The 12,688-nt window shown below is 46.2% G+C and overlaps 6 non-coding genes across 6 annotated transcripts; all 6 read right to left on the bottom strand.

Annotated features, from left to right (window-relative positions):
* Positions 1-952: 952 nt before the first annotated feature.
* Positions 953-1,143, bottom strand: LOC130316085 (U2 spliceosomal RNA). Its single transcript, XR_008863468.1, has one exon. It is a non-coding gene; the product is annotated as a U2 spliceosomal RNA (small nuclear RNA).
* A 2,078-nt stretch (positions 1,144-3,221) lies between these two features.
* On the bottom strand, positions 3,222-3,412 carry LOC130316078 (U2 spliceosomal RNA). The gene has a single exon (XR_008863462.1). It is a non-coding gene; the product is annotated as a U2 spliceosomal RNA (small nuclear RNA).
* Positions 3,413-5,502: 2,090 nt separating this feature from the next.
* LOC130316079 (U2 spliceosomal RNA) lies at positions 5,503-5,693 on the bottom strand. Its single transcript, XR_008863463.1, has one exon. It is a non-coding gene; the product is annotated as a U2 spliceosomal RNA (small nuclear RNA).
* A 2,076-nt stretch (positions 5,694-7,769) lies between these two features.
* Positions 7,770-7,960, bottom strand: LOC130316081 (U2 spliceosomal RNA). Its single transcript, XR_008863464.1, has one exon. It is a non-coding gene; the product is annotated as a U2 spliceosomal RNA (small nuclear RNA).
* A 2,083-nt stretch (positions 7,961-10,043) lies between these two features.
* LOC130316084 (U2 spliceosomal RNA) lies at positions 10,044-10,235 on the bottom strand. The gene has a single exon (XR_008863467.1). It is a non-coding gene; the product is annotated as a U2 spliceosomal RNA (small nuclear RNA).
* Positions 10,236-12,323: 2,088 nt separating this feature from the next.
* On the bottom strand, positions 12,324-12,514 carry LOC130316082 (U2 spliceosomal RNA). The gene has a single exon (XR_008863465.1). It is a non-coding gene; the product is annotated as a U2 spliceosomal RNA (small nuclear RNA).
* Positions 12,515-12,688: the final 174 nt, after the last annotated feature.

A 12,688-nucleotide genomic window follows, 5' to 3' on the forward strand; every position in this document is an offset into this window, starting at 1 on the left:
TCTAAGGATTTATACTGATTTTTCCTGTCTGAATTTGTCGCACAGAAAGTTGCAGGCCAAATATGTGTGACATTTCTGCGACTTTAGCTTCTAGAGCATTTTTACAACATTATACATAGGTGCTGAATACATAAAAAGCGACTGTTCAGCGACAGACAAGTCGCATCGGCTGAAAGTAGGCCAGAATGTCAGTCCATGTTGGAGCAGGTTTAGATACAGTCTAAAGTATAGATCTCAAAGTCTGTGCACAGAATTTAGCAAGGGCCTCGCACCTTCTGATGCATCAGGTAGGTGCACAATAGCATAGCCTAACCCTCTGTACTTTGGTCTATATTGATGCGGGACATAGACAGCCAGCTGATGACCAATCCATTAGTGCAATGGATGGCTGGAAGCATTTGTCTTTGCCTTTGCAATACCACAGAAGCAATGTATGGTCAATGTACAGCAATGACACACCTGTGTGAACAGCCAGGAGACCCCCCCCCCCCCCCCATGTTATGTTACATAGTTACATAGTTAGTACGGTCGAAAAAAGACATATGTCCATCAAGTTCAACCAGGGAATTAAGGGGTAGGGGTGTGGCGCGATATTGGGGAAGGGATGAGATTTTATATTTCTTCATAAGCATTAATCTTATTTTGTCAATTAGGAACATTCAGCACCCACCCGCTATCAAGGCAGCTGCCTATCATGTCATGCCCTACCTGCACAGGTGTGCTGGCTACTCAAATGATCCAATTAAGGAGGCCATTTAGTCAGCAGCAGCAGAAGTCCTGTGCCTGGACGCTCCAACAGCGGCCAGACACAAGCAGAAGCAGCAGAAGCAGCAGCAGCAGCACCACCTTTTGTTTTTTGGCTGCAGCAGCAAGGCCCACAGGGCTGGCTAGCTGGCTAGCCAGCAAGCAGGTAGCAATGAAAGTAGGAATCTTTCTTTTTAACCCTGTAAGGGGGTGGTGCACTGTACCCGAAGATACTGCCATATCGGGTCAATGCATAGGTCGACGGAAGCAAGCTTCGAAATCGGCCCCCGTTCTCAAAAATCCATTTAATATATGGTCCCCAGATAGGGGACGTATCAGATATTAAACTGATAAGAACAGATACTACACTTGATCTTAGCCAAAAGGCCGAGAAGCGATAACCGTGAAAGGGGCGGGCCCAACAAGGTCCCCTTCATGGGCACTATCACTTTTTGCTGTCAGGGAGGCTGCCAGACAATTTTCCATGCACACTCTGGGCTGGGGGGCAGTCAACCACCAGTACACACAGCAGAACCTAAACCCATACCATTATTGCTAAGCAGCAAGACAGGGGCCCATTGCACTCCCACGGGGCCTTTTTAAATGCAATCCATAACCCGGATTTGCCAGGAACCCTTCTTACTCCTCCTACTTGCATGTGACACTGGGCTTAGGATCTGCATAGGAAACACACACACAAGCACACACCTACCTTTGTTGCCTGCAGATGCCTCCTTGGCTGTCCCCAAACGGTATCAAACCAACACCCACGGGAAGCTGTAAGCATAGAGGACATGCCTGCACCCCATTGGACTTACCTGTGTGGGTTAAATCCGGGTTATTTGACAACCTATGGCGGTGATGGTTCTGCTCAGGCAGAGCAGTGCTGATGCTCCTCATAAAGCTGTCGCTGCTGTGAAGGTTCTAGGTGACATCACAAATCCCTATGGTTACATACACAACAAAGCTGGGTTGTTGTTGTTTACACTCTGCAAGGCCTGTGGAAGTGAGTGACATCATAGCACTGTAGTTCTGAGGGTTCTAGATGGATGCAACAATCTCCTGTTGCTTCTATGAAGGCCATAATAGACGACATCACCAAACAGCTCCATAGTCACATACACAGCAAAGGAGAGATGTTGTTTACACCTAGTGATGTCAGTGGTATTGAGTGACATCACAGCACAGTGCTAAGGCTCCTGGGCCTGGACACAGCAGCGGCTGCAATATCTCAACGGAGAATACGTTTATATATATGTGTGTGTGTGCGCGTATATATATATATATATATATATATATATATATATTTCTCCGCCGAAATCACTTTTAAACCCATTTCCACCTTTTTTTCCCTTCTCTTCCTCTTACTTTTTTTTCACGTTTTTTTACGTTTTTCTCCTTTTCGCCTCTTTTCTGGGCGTATTATTCTTCTTTTTCTTCTTTTTTTTCGTCTAATGCATACCCCATCAGTGCAGCAATGCTTATTCAATACCGCCAGCAGATGGAGACACTGGGGGATAATTTTCTAAGGATTTATACTGATTTTTCCTGTCTGAATTTGTCGCACAGAAAGTTGCAGGCCAAATATGTGTGACATTTCTGCGACTTTAGCTTCTAGAGCATTTTTACAACATTATACATAGGTGCTGAATACATAAAAAGCGACTGTTCAGCGACAGACAAGTCGCATCGGCTGAAAGTAGGCCAGAATGTCAGTCCATGTTGGAGCAGGTTTAGATACAGTCTAAAGTATAGATCTCAAAGTCTGTGCACAGAATTTAGCAAGGGCCTCGCACCTTCTGATGCATCAGGTAGGTGCACAATAGCATAGCCTAACCCTCTGTACTTTGGTCTATATTGATGCGGGACATAGACAGCCAGCTGATGACCAATCCATTAGTGCAATGGATGGCTGGAAGCATTTGTCTTTGCCTTTGCAATACCACAGAAGCAATGCATGGTCAATGTACAGCAATGACACACCTGTGTGAACAGCCAGGAGACCCCCCCCCCCCCCCATGTTATGTTACATAGTTACATAGTTAGTACGGTCGAAAAAAGACATATGTCCATCAAGTTCAACCAGGGAATTAAGGGGTAGGGGTGTGGCGCGATATTGGGGAAGGGATGAGATTTTATATTTCTTCATAAGCATTAATCTTATTTTGTCAATTAGGAACATTCAGCACCCACCCGCTATCAAGGCAGCTGCCTATCATGTCATGCCCTACCTGCACAGGTGTGCTGGCTACTCAAATGATCCAATTAAGGAGGCCATTTAGTCAGCAGCAGCAGAAGTCCTGTGCCTGGACGCTCCAACAGCGGCCAGACACAAGCAGAAGCAGCAGAAGCAGCAGCAGCAGCAGCACACCTTTTGTTTTTTGGCTGCAGCAGCAAGGCCCACAGGGCTGGCTAGCTGGCTAGCCAGCAAGCAGGTAGCAATGAAAGTAGGAATCTTTCTTTTTAACCCTGTAAGGGGGTGGTGCACTGTACCCGAAGATACTGCCATATCGGGTCAATGCATAGGGCGACGGAAGCAAGCTTCGAAATCGGCCCCCGTTCTCAAAAATCCATTTAATATATGGTCCCCAGATAGGGGACGTATCAGATATTAAACTGATAAGAACAGATACTACACTTGATCTTAGCCAAAAGGCCGAGAAGCGATAACCGTGAAAGGGGCGGGCCCAACAAGGTCCCCTTCATGGGCACTATCACTGCTTGCTGTCAGGGAGGCTGCCAGACAATTTTCCATGCACACTCTGGGCTGGGGGGCAGTCAACCACCAGTACACACAGCAGAACCTAAACCCATACCATTATTGCTAAGCAGCAAGACAGGGGCCCATTGCACTCCCACGGGGCCTTTTTAAATGCAATCCATAACCCGGATTTGCCAGGAACCCTTCTTACTCCTCCTACTTGCATGTGACACTGGGCTTAGGATCTGCATAGGAAACACACACACAAGCACACACCTACCTTTGTTGCCTGCAGATGCCTCCTTGGCTGTCCCCAAACGGTATCAAACCAACACCCACGGGAAGCTGTAAGCATAGAGGACATGCCTGCACCCCATTGGACTTACCTGTGTGGGTTAAATCCGGGTTATTTGACAACCTATGGCGGTGATGGTTCTGCTCAGGCAGAGCAGTGCTGATGCTCCTCATAAAGCTGTCGCTGCTGTGAAGGTTCTAGGTGACATCACAAATCCCTATGGTTACATACACAACAAAGCTGGGTTGTTGTTGTTTACACTCTGCAAGGCCTGTGGAAGTGAGTGACATCATAGCACTGTAGTTCTGAGGGTTCTAGATGGATGCAACAATCTCCTGTTGCTTCTATGAAGGCCATAATAGACGACATCACCAAACAGCTCCATAGTCACATACACAGCAAAGGAGAGATGTTGTTTACACCTAGTGATGTCAGTGGTATTGAGTGACATCACAGCACAGTGCTAAGGCTCCTGGGCCTGGACACAGCAGCGGCTGCAATATCTCAACGGAGAATACGTTTATATATATGTGTGTGTGTGCGCGTATATATATATATATATATATATATATATATATATATATATATATATTTCTCCGCCGAAATCACTTTTAAACCCATTTCCACCTTTTTTTCCCTTCTCTTCCTCTTACTTTTTTTCACGTTTTTTTACGTTTTTCTCCTTTTCGCCTCTTTTCTGGGCGTATTATTCTTCTTTTTCTTCTTTTTTTTCGTCTAATGCATACCCCATCAGTGCAGCAATGCTTATTCAATACCGCCAGCAGATGGAGACACTGGGGGATAATTTTCTAAGGATTTATACTGATTTTTCCTGTCTGAATTTGTCGCACAGAAAGTTGCAGGCCAAATATGTGTGACATTTCTGCGACTTTAGCTTCTAGAGCATTTTTACAACATTATACATAGGTGCTGAATACATAAAAAGCGACTGTTCAGCGACAGACAAGTCGCATCGGCTGAAAGTAGGCCAGAATGTCAGTCCATGTTGGAGCAGGTTTAGATACAGTCTAAAGTATAGATCTCAAAGTCTGTGCACAGAATTTAGCAAGGGCCTCGCACCTTCTGATGCATCAGGTAGGTGCACAATAGCATAGCCTAACCCTCTGTACTTTGGTCTATATTGATGCGGGACATAGACAGCCAGCTGATGACCAATCCATTAGTGCAATGGATGGCTGGAAGCATTTGTCTTTGCCTTTGCAATACCACAGAAGCAATGCATGGTCAATGTACAGCAATGACACACCTGTGTGAACAGCCAGGAGACCCCCCCCCCCCCCCCCCATGTTATGTTACATAGTTACATAGTTAGTACGGTCGAAAAAAGACATATGTCCATCAAGTTCAACCAGGGAATTAAGGGGTAGGGGTGTGGCGCGATATTGGGGAAGGGATGAGATTTTATATTTCTTCATAAGCATTAATCTTATTTTGTCAATTAGGAACATTCAGCACCCACCCGCTATCAAGGCAGCTGCCTATCATGTCATGCCCTACCTGCACAGGTGTGCTGGCTACTCAAATGATCCAATTAAGGAGGCCATTTAGTCAGCAGCAGCAGAAGTCCTGTGCCTGGACGCTCCAACAGCGGCCAGACACAAGCAGAAGCAGCAGAAGCAGCAGCAGCAGCACCACCTTTTGTTTTTTGGCTGCAGCAGCAAGGCCCACAGGGCTGGCTAGCTGGCTAGCCAGCAAGCAGGTAGCAATGAAAGTAGGAATCTTTCTTTTTAACCCTGTAAGGGGGTGGTGCACTGTACCCGAAGATACTGCCATATCGGGTCAATGCATAGGGCGACGGAAGCAAGCTTCGAAATCGGCCCCCGTTCTCAAAAATCCATTTAATATATGGTCCCCAGATAGGGGACGTATCAGATATTAAACTGATAAGAACAGATACTACACTTGATCTTAGCCAAAAGGCCGAGAAGCGATAACCGTGAAAGGGGCGGGCCCAACAAGGTCCCCTTCATGGGCACTATCACTGCTTGCTGTCAGGGAGGCTGCCAGACAATTTTCCATGCACACTCTGGGCTGGGGGGCAGTCAACCACCAGTACACACAGCAGAACCTAAACCCATACCATTATTGCTAAGCAGCAAGACAGGGGCCCATTGCACTCCCACGGGGCCTTTTTAAATGCAATCCATAACCCGGATTTGCCAGGAACCCTTCTTACTCCTCCTACTTGCATGTGACACTGGGCTTAGGATCTGCATAGGAAACACACACACAAGCACACACCTACCTTTGTTGCCTGCAGATGCCTCCTTGGCTGTCCCCAAACGGTATCAAACCAACACCCACGGGAAGCTGTAAGCATAGAGGACATGCCTGCACCCCATTGGACTTACCTGTGTGGGTTAAATCCGGGTTATTTGACAACCTATGGCGGTGATGGTTCTGCTCAGGCAGAGCAGTGCTGATGCTCCTCATAAAGCTGTCGCTGCTGTGAAGGTTCTAGGTGACATCACAAATCCCTATGGTTACATACACAACAAAGCTGGGTTGTTGTTGTTTACACTCTGCAAGGCCTGTGGAAGTGAGTGACATCATAGCACTGTAGTTCTGAGGGTTCTAGATGGATGCAACAATCTCCTGTTGCTTCTATGAAGGCCATAATAGACGACATCACCAAACAGCTCCATAGTCACATACACAGCAAAGGAGAGATGTTGTTTACACCTAGTGATGTCAGTGGTATTGAGTGACATCACAGCACAGTGCTAAGGCTCCTGGGCCTGGACACAGCAGCGGCTGCAATATCTCAACGGAGAATACGTTTATATATATGTGTGTGTGTGCGCGTATATATATATATATATATATATATATATATATATATATTTCTCCGCCGAAATCACTTTTAAACCCATTTCCACCTTTTTTTCCCTTCTCTTCCTCTTACTTTTTTTTCACGTTTTTTTACGTTTTTCTCCTTTTCGCCTCTTTTCTGGGCGTATTATTCTTCTTTTTCTTCTTTTTTTTCGTCTAATGCATACCCCATCAGTGCAGCAATGCTTATTCAATACCGCCAGCAGATGGAGACACTGGGGGATAATTTTCTAAGGATTTATACTGATTTTTCCTGTCTGAATTTGTCGCACAGAAAGTTGCAGGCCAAATATGTGTGACATTTCTGCGACTTTAGCTTCTAGAGCATTTTTACATTATACATAGGTGCTGAATACATAAAAAGCGACTGTTCAGCGACAGACAAGTCGCATCGGCTGAAAGTAGGCCAGAATGTCAGTCCATGTTGGAGCAGGTTTAGATACAGTCTAAAGTATAGATCTCAAAGTCTGTGCACAGAATTTAGCAAGGGCCTCGCACCTTCTGATGCATCAGGTAGGTGCACAATAGCATAGCCTAACCCTCTGTACTTTGGTCTATATTGATGCGGGACATAGACAGCCAGCTGATGACCAATCCATTAGTGCAATGGATGGCTGGAAGCATTTGTCTTTGCCTTTGCAATACCACAGAAGCAATGCATGGTCAATGTACAGCAATGACACACCTGTGTGAACAGCCAGGAGACCCCCCCCCCCCCCATGTTATGTTACATAGTTACATAGTTAGTACGGTCGAAAAAAGACATATGTCCATCAAGTTCAACCAGGGAATTAAGGGGTAGGGGTGTGGCGCGATATTGGGGAAGGGATGAGATTTTATATTTCTTCATAAGCATTAATCTTATTTTGTCAATTAGGAACATTCAGCACCCACCCGCTATCAAGGCAGCTGCCTATCATGTCATGCCCTACCTGCACAGGTGTGCTGGCTACTCAAATGATCCAATTAAGGAGGCCATTTAGTCAGCAGCAGCAGAAGTCCTGTGCCTGGACGCTCCAACAGCGGCCAGACACAAGCAGAAGCAGCAGAAGCAGCAGCAGCAGCACCACCTTTTGTTTTTTGGCTGCAGCAGCAAGGCCCACAGGGCTGGCTAGCTGGCTAGCCAGCAAGCAGGTAGCAATGAAAGTAGGAATCTTTCTTTTTAACCCTGTAAGGGGGTGGTGCACTGTACCCGAAGATACTGCCATATCGGGTCAATGCATAGGGCGACGGAAGCAAGCTTCGAAATCGGCCCCCGTTCTCAAAAATCCATTTAATATATGGTCCCCAGATAGGGGACGTATCAGATATTAAACTGATAAGAACAGATACTACACTTGATCTTAGCCAAAAGGCCGAGAAGCGATAACCGTGAAAGGGGCGGGCCCAACAAGGTCCCCTTCATGGGCACTATCACTGCTTGCTGTCAGGGAGGCTGCCAGACAATTTTCCATGCACACTCTGGGCTGGGGGGCAGTCAACCACCAGTACACACAGCAGAACCTAAACCCATACCATTATTGCTAAGCAGCAAGACAGGGGCCCATTGCACTCCCACGGGGCCTTTTTAAATGCAATCCATAACCCGGATTTGCCAGGAACCCTTCTTACTCCTCCTACTTGCATGTGACACTGGGCTTAGGATCTGCATAGGAAACACACACACAAGCACACACCTACCTTTGTTGCCTGCAGATGCCTCCTTGGCTGTCCCCAAACGGTATCAAACCAACACCCACGGGAAGCTGTAAGCATAGAGGACATGCCTGCACCCCATTGGACTTACCTGTGTGGGTTAAATCCGGGTTATTTGACAACCTATGGCGGTGATGGTTCTGCTCAGGCAGAGCAGTGCTGATGCTCCTCATAAAGCTGTCGCTGCTGTGAAGGTTCTAGGTGACATCACAAATCCCTATGGTTACATACACAACAAAGCTGGGTTGTTGTTGTTTACACTCTGCAAGGCCTGTGGAAGTGAGTGACATCATAGCACTGTAGTTCTGAGGGTTCTAGATGGATGCAACAATCTCCTGTTGCTTCTATGAAGGCCATAATAGACGACATCACCAAACAGCTCCATAGTCACATACACAGCAAAGGAGAGATGTTGTTTACACCTAGTGATGTCAGTGGTATTGAGTGACATCACAGCACAGTGCTAAGGCTCCTGGGCCTGGACACAGCAGCGGCTGCAATATCTCAACGGAGAATACGTTTATATATATGTGTGTGTGTGCGCGTATATATATATATATATATATATATATATATATATATATATTTCTCCGCCGAAATCACTTTTAAACCCATTTCCACCTTTTTTTCCCTTCTCTTCCTCTTACTTTTTTTTCACGTTTTTTTACGTTTTTCTCCTTTTCGCCTCTTTTCTGGGCGTATTATTCTTCTTTTTCTTCTTTTTTTTCGTCTAATGCATACCCCATCAGTGCAGCAATGCTTATTCAATACCGCCAGCAGATGGAGACACTGGGGGATAATTTTCTAAGGATTTATACTGATTTTTCCTGTCTGAATTTGTCGCACAGAAAGTTGCAGGCCAAATATGTGTGACATTTCTGCGACTTTAGCTTCTAGAGCATTTTTACAACATTATACATAGGTGCTGAATACATAAAAAGCGACTGTTCAGCGACAGACAAGTCGCATCGGCTGAAAGTAGGCCAGAATGTCAGTCCATGTTGGAGCAGGTTTAGATACAGTCTAAAGTATAGATCTCAAAGTCTGTGCACAGAATTTAGCAAGGGCCTCGCACCTTCTGATGCATCAGGTAGGTGCACAATAGCATAGCCTAACCCTCTGTACTTTGGTCTATATTGATGCGGGACATAGACAGCCAGCTGATGACCAATCCATTAGTGCAATGGATGGCTGGAAGCATTTGTCTTTGCCTTTGCAATACCACAGAAGCAATGCATGGTCAATGTACAGCAATGACACACCTGTGTGAACAGCCAGGAGACCCCCCCCCCCCCCCCATGTTATGTTACATAGTTACATAGTTAGTACGGTCGAAAAAAGACATATGTCCATCAAGTTCAACCAGGGAATTAAGGGGTAGGGGTGTGGCGCGATATTGGGGAAGGGATGAGATTTTATATTTCTTCATAAGCATTAATCTTATTTTGTCAATTAGGAACATTCAGCACCCACCCGCTATCAAGGCAGCTGCCTATCATGTCATGCCCTACCTGCACAGGTGTGCTGGCTACTCAAATGATCCAATTAAGGAGGCCATTTAGTCAGCAGCAGCAGAAGTCCTGTGCCTGGACGCTCCAACAGCGGCCAGACACAAGCAGAAGCAGCAGAAGCAGCAGCAGCAGCACCACCTTTTGTTTTTTGGCTGCAGCAGCAAGGCCCACAGGGCTGGCTAGCTGGCTAGCCAGCAAGCAGGTAGCAATGAAAGTAGGAATCTTTCTTTTTAACCCTGTAAGGGGGTGGTGCACTGTACCCGAAGATACTGCCATATCGGGTCAATGCATAGGGCGACGGAAGCAAGCTTCGAAATCGGCCCCCGTTCTCAAAAATCCATTTAATATATGGTCCCCAGATAGGGGACGTATCAGATATTAAACTGATAAGAACAGATACTACACTTGATCTTAGCCAAAAGGCCGAGAGAGCGATAACCGTGAAAGGGGCGGGCCCAACAAGGTCCCCTTCATGGGCACTATCACTGCTTGCTGTCAGGGAGGCTGCCAGACAATTTTCCATGCACACTCTGGGCTGGGGGGCAGTCAACCACCAGTACACACAGCAGAACCTAAACCCATACCATTATTGCTAAGCAGCAAGACAGGGGCCCATTGCACTCCCACGGGGCCTTTTTAAATGCAATCCATAACCCGGATTTGCCAGGAACCCTTCTTACTCCTCCTACTTGCATGTGACACTGGGCTTAGGATCTGCATAGGAAACACACACACAAGCACACACCTACCTTTGTTGCCTGCAGATGCCTCCTTGGCTGTCCCCAAACGGTATCAAACCAACACCCACGGGAAGCTGTAAGCATAGAGGACATGCCTGCACCCCATTGGACTTACCTGTGTGGGTTAAATCCGGGTTATTTGACAACCTATGGCGGTGATGGTTCTGCTCAGGCAGAGCAGTGCTGATGCTCCTCATAAAGCTGTCGCTGCTGTGAAGGTTCTAGGTGACATCACAAATCCCTATGGTTACATACACAACAAAGCTGGGTTGTTGTTGTTTACACTCTGCAAGGCCTGTGGAAGTGAGTGACATCATAGCACTGTAGTTCTGAGGGTTCTAGATGGATGCAACAATCTCCTGTTGCTTCTATGAAGGCCATAATAGACGACATCACCAAACAGCTCCATAGTCACATACACAGCAAAGGAGAGATGTTGTTTACACCTAGTGATGTCAGTGGTATTGAGTGACATCACAGCACAGTGCTAAGGCTCCTGGGCCTGGACACAGCAGCGGCTGCAATATCTCAACGGAGAATACGTTTATATATATGTGTGTGTGTGCGCGTATATATATATATATATATATATATATATATATATATATATATATATTCTCCGCCGAAATCACTTTTAAACCCATTTCCACCTTTTTTTCCCTTCTCTTCCTCTTACTTTTTTTTCACGTTTTTTTACGTTTTTCTCCTTTTCGCCTCTTTTCTGGGCGTATTATTCTTCTTTTTCTTCTTTTTTTTCGTCTAATGCATACCCCATCAGTGCAGCAATGCTTATTCAATACCGCCAGCAGATGGAGACACTGGGGGATAATTTTCTAAGGATTTATACTGATTTTTCCTGTCTGAATTTGTCGCACAGAAAGTTGCAGGCCAAATATGTGTGACATTTCTGCGACTTTAGCTTCTAGAGCATTTTTACAACATTATACATAGGTGCTGAATACATAAAAAGCGACTGTTCAGCGACAGACAAGTCGCATCGGCTGAAAGTAGGCCAGAATGTCAGTCCATGTTGGAGCAGGTTTAGATACAGTCTAAAGTATAGATCTCAAAGTCTGTGCACAGAATTTAGCAAGGGCCTCGCACCTTCTGATGCATCAGGTAGGTGCACAATAGCATAGCCTAACCCTCTGTACTTTGGTCTATATTGATGCGGGACATAGACAGCCAGCTGATGACCAATCCATTAGTGCAATGGATGGCTGGAAGCATTTGTCTTTGCCTTTGCAATACCACAGAAGCAATGCATGGTCAATGTACAGCAATGACACACCTGTGTGAACAGCCAGGAGACCCCCCCCCCCCCCCCATGTTATGTTACATAGTTACATAGTTAGTACGGTCGAAAAAAGACATATGTCCATCAAGTTCAACCAGGGAATTAAGGGGTAGGGGTGTGGCGCGATATTGGGGAAGGGATGAGATTTTATATTTCTTCATAAGCATTAATCTTATTTTGTCAATTAGGAACATTCAGCACCCACCCGCTATCAAGGCAGCTGCCTATCATGTCATGCCCTACCTGCACAGGTGTGCTGGCTACTCAAATGATCCAATTAAGGAGGCCATTTAGTCAGCAGCAGCAGAAGTCCTGTGCCTGGACGCTCCAACAGCGGCCAGACACAAGCAGAAGCAGCAGAAGCAGCAGCAGCAGCACCACCTTTTGTTTTTTGGCTGCAGCAGCAAGGCCCACAGGGCTGGCTAGCTGGCTAGCCAGCAAGCAGGTAGCAATGAAAGTAGGAATCTTTCTTTTTAACCCTGTAAGGGGGTGGTGCACTGTACCCGAAGATACTGCCATATCGGGTCAATGCATAGGGCGACGGAAGCAAGCTTCGAAATCGGCCCCCGTTCTCAAAAATCCATTTAATATATGGTCCCCAGATAGGGGACGTATCAGATATTAAACTGATAAGAACAGATACTACACTTGATCTTAGCCAAAAGGCCGAGAAGCGATAACCGTGAAAGGGGCGGGCCCAACAAGGTCCCCTTCATGGGCACTATCACTGCTTGCTGTCAGGGAGGCTGCCAGACAATTTTCCATGCACACTCTGGGCTGGGGGGCAGTCAACCACCAGTACACACAGCAGAACCTAAACCCATACCATTATTGCTAAGCAGCAAGACAGGG

Source organism: Hyla sarda, unplaced genomic scaffold, assembly GCF_029499605.1.
Source record: "Hyla sarda isolate aHylSar1 unplaced genomic scaffold, aHylSar1.hap1 scaffold_1901, whole genome shotgun sequence".
Classification (NCBI taxonomy): Eukaryota; Metazoa; Chordata; class Amphibia; order Anura; family Hylidae; genus Hyla; species Hyla sarda.